A 7182-nucleotide genomic window follows, 5' to 3' on the forward strand; every position below is an offset into this window, starting at 1 on the left:
ATTAACTTCCATAAATGCGAGGTGCTCTCGATGGGGGTCGAGCCTGAGGAGGGAAGACGCATCGCTGATTTGCTTAACTGCAAAGTGGGAAAATTCCCATTTACATACCTCGGCCTCCCGGTAGACATCAAACGGCCCACGATAGAGGATTGGGAACCTCTGTGTGGCAAGGTGCGGGGTAGGGTTTGCCCTTGGCGGGGCAAATTCTTGTCGAAAGCGGCTAGGCTAGTGCTCACAAACTCCAGCCTATCTTCTTTGCCAATGTTTGCCATGGGATTGTTTCTGCTTGCAGAAGGGGTACATGCCAAGTTGGACATGCCTCGTGCCAAGTTCTTTTGGGAAGGAACTAGCCCGAACCATAAGTATCACATGGTTAAATGGGCCTGGGTGTGTCGACCCAAGGACATGGGGGGCCTTGGGATCACCAACTCAAGATGGCTTAATATCGCGCTGATGTGCAAATGGATTTGGAAGATCGTCCAGGGGGCCTCCGGGCTGTGGGTTGATCTCCTTAGGACCAAATATTTCCCTAGCGGGAATTTCTTTGAGGGGAGGGCAAGGGGCTCACCTTTTTGGAATGATCTTCAGGCGATCAAACCAGCGTTTGCCATGGGGGCAAAATTCTCGATAGAGAACGGTAGGTCGGCGCGATTCTGGACAGATCTTTGGATAGGTACTCAACCTCTTTGGGTCGAATTCCGGGATCTGTACGCTATTGCTGTCGATACCGCGATGTCGGTGGCCGATGCGCTTGTCGCTACGCCACCGGAGATTCATTTTATGTGGGAACTTAATGGGCAAGAGCAGTCTAGCCTTGCAGCCTTGTTGCAGCGCATTGAACCAGTGGGTCTCTCGGACCAGCCTGACACGGTGAGTTGGGCGCTCACTAACTCGGGGAAGTTCTCGCTTAACCCCTTATACCGCAAGATGTGTCGAGGGCCGACACAGCTCGTGGTTGCAGGGCTGTGGAAAGCGTGGTTGCCTCTGAAGATCAAACTTTTCATGTGGGAAATGTTCCGCGACAAGCTCCCAACTTCCTTGAACGTGGCCAAACGGAATGGACCGGCCACAGGTCCGTGTGCGTTGTGCGGGGACCCGGAGGATGCCAATCATGTGTTCTTCCGATGCCCTCTTGCGAGGTTTGCGTGGAGTGCTGTCCGGACCGCGCCGGGTGTCCAATGGGACCCGCGCTCGGCTACAGAGCTCATTCACCTCCTAGCCGCGACTCAGGGTCCAGCGTATCAGGTTATGTGGAGTTGTGTAGGGGCACTTCTTTGGGCCTTGTGGCTAACTAGAAACAAGTTCACTATAGGAGGGTGCTTTACAAACCACCCGGCTAACATTATCTTCAAATGCAACCTTCTATTGCAGCAGTGGAGTCCATTGGGGAGGCGCAAGGATGCTGAGCTGATCAAGACCGCCCAACAACGTCTGATGCAAGTATACGCGATGGCTAGGGAGTCATGACTACGGTCTCGGCCGTGGTCCCTTTTGGTTGCTTGACGAGCCTGCGTGCTCTGTACGGCCCCAACCCTGTAATCTTGTTTGCGGCTTGTTTAGCTTCGTTTGCACTATGTGGTTGAGCCGGAATGGCTTTTGGTGTTGTATTAAGACTTGATGTGTACTACGCTGCCGTTGGGGCTTTATTAATTTAAAGCCGGACGCATCTGGTGTCTTCGTTCTAAAAGTTGTAAGAGACCGTTGACATGTCATTGTGTTTTATTTTGGCACCATTTTTTGACAAGTGCATCTATAATCTATTGGGTCCTTGTTGGCAAGTGAAATCCACGTTCTTCATGTATCCCCTTTTCAAAGCGAACTTACATTTGTGTGTAATGAATAAAATGCAAATTGTATCACGAGTCCTTAAACTATCACAACCTTCTCATTTTCCTTTTAATTTTTTGTTTTGAGACTCCGTGATCTTTTATCCATTTCTCCCGTGACTCCTTTTAACCATCAGACTAACAAATTCTGTTTGAGCCATGGGCATAACGGTGGGAATATCATACGAGAAACTAAACAGGTTTACGGGGGCCCATAATATCGTCGAAAATAAGAGAGCCAACCGAGAAGTTGTGATAGCCCCCCCCCCTCCACCACCACCACCACCACCGACACACACACTAAAGAGCATCGATAGATTAGGAAGTATCGTGGTACGAGGAATATATAAGTTTGCAACACTAATGGAAAATTAGTCTTTATTTCTCTTCTACTGTCTACTAAAATAGGAGGTTCTTTTCATCACCCCTCCTAGCCTAGAGACCCTCATCTGATTTGATACCTTCCTCCCAACTGCCTATCAAACTTTGGTCATTTTGCTTGTCGTTATGATGTTGGTTTCCATTTTTAGGTTCCAAAATATATTAGGAACTACTAAAGTCGCTACTTATCTGACAAAGCTAGAATAAAGCTAAAGATAAACACACTCATTCCTCCTCCCCAAGAAAAGAACCAAGGCGATCGGGTTTCCTCCTCCTCCCGTCAGCGCCATTGCCGGTTCGCCCCATCTCTGATGGCCTTTGGGCCGTGGAGGTGCGAAGGACCTCGACCCTCCGCCGGCGGGAGGGACCCCACTCTCATTCTTGTTAGGTTCATCCTCTTGGTTGGGGTTATATGATGGTGGCGATGTCCCTCAGCAGGAATCATGTTGGTCACATTCGATCCCCGTCCCCATGGTGCATCTACCATTGTTGGAGGGCGTTTGGAGGTGTGTCTTCACCAGATCTCCCGGGATTCAGTCGGTGACGGTCTTTAGAAGAATCTATTTTAATCTAGTATTTCTTTGGGTGCTTATGACGTTTGATCCTTTTGATCTACGATTCTCTTCATCGGTGATGGTTGCTACTCTAGTGTGTTGGTCCTGTGGGGCTTTAGAACGATGACTTCCTGGCTGTCTACTATAACAAGATTTGTGAAACTCAAGTGAGGGAGGGGCGATGACGGCGGCATGCCTTTGGCTTGACCTAGTGCTTGTAGTCGTTGCTAGGTGATTATTTTCTTATAATTTTTGTGACCTCTGATGTTCTCTTTACTGCCATGATTGATTATGAATAGATCGAAAGTTTCTCCCGTAGAAACTACACAGTTTATCTTTTGGATTTTTGCTTATTCGGTTTCGCAATTCGGTGAAGTGACTTAAATTCCCATATCGATTTAGCTAAATCCTGCTAAGGGCGGCGGCATCGGCATAGCCATCGAGACCGCAACGTCGCACATCAAGGTGGAGCCGGCGGCCAACGGCGGGAGCGTCGTGAAGGTGGACTCGACGTACAAGCTGCTGCCAGGCGTGGAGGTGAGTGATGAAATCACCAAGGCCAAGGAATCCGTCACCGCCATATTCAAGGCCGCCGAGGCCTACCTCATTGCCAACCCCGACGCCTACAACTAAATCTGCCTAACCTAGAGGGGTCATGCAGACATAATTGGTATTTCCTACTATAATGCCCCTATAATATGACGTTGCTTGGTATTTGTGTGCTTCTTCCCAATTAAAATAAAATAAAGGCGTCCTCTCTTAGAGGACATACACAGCGAGGTGTGCACTTGAGAAGAAGCTGAGTTGTAAGAATATATGTCTTTTAGTAACTATCAGAGTTGTTTTGTTGTTTGATGTTGCATATGTATCTCAAAAGGAAATTGTTTGTTTTAAGTCGACTGCTAGGCGCCGGCGCACCGGCCCAAATTTGGGTCAGTCGCCAGGCAGCCGTGCGATTCAGCACCCAGCACCCATCCGATATGCCCCCAAAAAACGTCTTCTTCCTTCCCTACGTCAACGCAAGCAAGAAAAAATGTCGATTCGACTATGCCCCCAGCCAGCGAGCCCTCCGGCGAGGGCAGCAGAACCTCTGCATCCCATGTCACGACACCGCTCGTCATAGCTCCCCCGCTCGTCGCAGCTCCCCTGCACCCCCCTCCCATTGCAGCACGTAGTCTAGCCCCCCATCTCCTTCTCCACGACACACCGTCGTAGCATCACATGGGCACGGTATGCTATGTCTCCCCCGACGCCGGTTTCCCACCGGGTGCATCTCTTCCAGCCGCCGGCCGGCTTGCGCCTCCCCCTCTACCAGCATCTCGTGCTGCTCGCCATTGTCGTAACCGTGCATGGATGTAGCAAAATCTTCGCATGACATAGAAAAAAATGAAGATATATAGTTGCAGCAAAAATGCCATCGTTGTGGATGCATGTGGAAGCACTGCCATGAAACGGATGTAGCAAAAGTCGATGACACTTGCAGCAGAAAAACGTCGTCACCGCCATCACCGAGGTAGTAAATTCCTAGACTAAACGGTTGCAACAAAAGAATTGTTGGATGTAGCTATCCACCTTGCCGGTTCCAGCAAAAACCCGACGATATAGCTCCATCGTCGTGTTGGTCCATCGCCAGTTCCAAAAAAAAATTTGCTGGTTGTAGCAAAATCTACACATGGTTCCAGCAAAAAAAACCTCTCTCCCCGCCACCTCTGTTGGTTGTAGTACCGCATACTACTGCATGCTTGCAGCTCTCCCGCAAGCTAGTTGTAGCTCCTCACAGAGCCGGCCGGTTCCAGCAAATGCCGGCGTGCCATCGCAGCTCTGGAGCAGTTGGTTCCATCTTCTCACGGAGCTAGTTGTAGCTCCCTGATACGTCTCCAATGTATCTATAATTTTTGATTGCTCCATGCTATATTATCTACTGTTTTAGGAAATATTGGGCTTTATTATCCACTTTTATATTATTTTTGGGACTAACCTATTAACCGGAGGCCCGGCCCAGATTTGCTGTTTTATGCCTATTTCAGTGTTTTGAAGAAAAGGAATATCAGATGGAGTAGAAACGGAACGAAATCAACTAGAGAAGTTATTTTTGGAAGGAAACACACCTGATGAACTTGGACCCCACGTCAGGGGAGACACGAGGTGCTCACGAGGGTGGGGGGCGCCCCCCTAGGGCGCGCCCCCTGTCTCATGGGACCCCCGTGGCTCCTCCGACGTCCTCCCTGCACCCATATATACCTACGTGACCAAAAACTTCCAGAACGCAACATAGATCGGGAGTTCCGCCGCCAGAAGCCTCCATAGCCACCAAAAGTCAATCGGGGCTCTGTTCCGGCACCCTGCCGGAGGGGGGAACCCTCACCGGTGGCCATCTTCATCATCCCGGTGCTCTCCATGACGAGGAGGGAGTAGTTCTCCCTCGGGGCTGAGGGTATGTACCAGTAGCTATGTGTTTGATCTCTCTCTCTCGTGTTCTTGAGATGATACGATCTTGATGTATCGCGAGATTTGCTATTATATTTGGATCCTATGATGTTTCTTCCCCCCTCTTCTCTCTTGTAATGAATTGAGTTTCCCCTTTGAAGTTATCTTATCGGATTGAGTCTTTAAAGATTTGAGAACACTTGATGTATGTCTTGCCGTGGATATCTGTGGTGACAATGGGATACCGCGTGCCACTTGATGTATGTTAAGGTGACCAACTTGCGGGTTCATGAACTTATGCATAGGGGTTGACACACGTTTTCATCGTGATTCTCCGGTAGAACTTTGGGGCACTCTTTGAGGTCCTTTGTGTTGGTTGAATAGATGAATCTGAGATTCTGTGATGCATATCGTATAATCATACCCACGGATACTTGAGGTGACATTGGAGTATCTAGGTGACATTAGGGTTTTGGTTGATTTGTGTCTTAAGGTGTTATTCTAGTACGAACTCTAGGGCTGTTTGTGACACTTATAGGAATAGCCCAACGGATTGATTGGAAAGAATAACTTTGAGGTGGTTTCGTACCCTACCATAATCTCTTTGTTCGTTCTCCGCTATTAGTGACTTTGGAGTGACTCTTTGTTGCATGTTGAGGGATAGTTATATGATCCAATTATGTTAGTATTGTTGAGGGAACTTGCACTAGCGAAAGTATGAACCCTAGGCCTTATTTCCTAGCATTGCAATACCGTTTACGCTCACTTTTACCATTAGTTACCTTGCTGTTTTTATATTTTCAGATTACAAATACCTTTATCTACCATCCATATTGCACTTGTATCACCATCTCTTCGCCGAACTAGTGCACCTATACAATTTACCATTGTATTGGGTGTGTTGGGGACACGAGAGACTCTTTGTTATTTGGTTGCAGGGTTGCTTGAGAGAGACCATCTTCATCCTACGCCTCCTACGGATTGATAAACCTTAGGTCATCCACTTGAGGGAAATTTGCTACTGTCCTACAAACCTATGCACTTGCAGGCCCAACAACGTCTACAAGAAGAAGGTTGTGTAGTAGACATCAAGCTCTTTTCTGGCGCCGTTGCCGGGGAGGTGAGTGCTTGAAGGTATATCTTTAGATCTTGCAATCGAGTCTTTTAGTTTCTTGTTTTATCACTAGTTTAGTTTATAAAAGAAAACTATAAAAAATGGAATTGAGTTTGTCTCATACGCTTCACCTTTTTAATATCTTTCGTGAGTATGATGGAAAGGATAATTGTGCTCAAGTGCTAGAATAAGAAATCTATAAAATGTTTGGCACTAAATCTTTGAATGATGAGCATGATTGCAATGTTGTTAGTATGAATTCCTTGAATATCCATGATGCTAATGATATGCAAAGCCACAATCTTGGGGAAGCTATGTTTGATGAAGATGATATTTTTTGTCCCCCAAGCTTTGATGAGCAAATTTATTATGATGAAAGTATGCCTCCTATCTTATGATTATTGTGATGACACGTATGCTTTAAAGAATAATGATAACCATGAAACTTGTCATCTTGATCTTAATTTTCAATCCCATGATAGTTACTTTGTTGAGTTTGCTCCCACTACTATTAATGAGAAGAATTTTGCTTATGTGGAGAGTAGTAAATTTTGCATGCTTGTAGATCATGAAAAGAATGCTTTATGTGTTGGTTATATTTTTGAATTCATTCATGATGCTACTAAAAATTATTATGAGGGAGGAACTTATGCTTATAGGAATTACAATAATATCAAGTTTCCTCTCTATGTGCTTAAAATTTTGAAGTTTTGCTTGCTTTACCTTCCTATGCAAGTTGATCCTTGTTCCCACAAGTTGTTTGCTCACAAAATCCCTATGCATAGGAAGTATGTTAGACTTAAATGTGCTAGTCATATTCTTCATGATGCTCTCTTTATGTTTCAATTCTTATCCTTCATGTGAGCATCATTGAAATTAT

At 46.4% G+C, this 7182-nt stretch overlaps 1 pseudogene; it reads left to right on the forward strand.

Annotated features, from left to right (window-relative positions):
• Nucleotides 1–732: 732 nt before the first annotated feature.
• LOC147986858 (pathogenesis-related protein 1 pseudogene) lies at nucleotides 733–3394 on the forward strand (annotated as a pseudogene).
• Nucleotides 3395–7182: the final 3788 nt, after the last annotated feature.

This window comes from Triticum urartu, chromosome 2A (assembly GCF_056163025.1).
Source record: "Triticum urartu cultivar PI428250 chromosome 2A, HENAU_Tu73, whole genome shotgun sequence".
NCBI classification, from domain to species: Eukaryota; Viridiplantae; Streptophyta; class Magnoliopsida; order Poales; family Poaceae; genus Triticum; species Triticum urartu.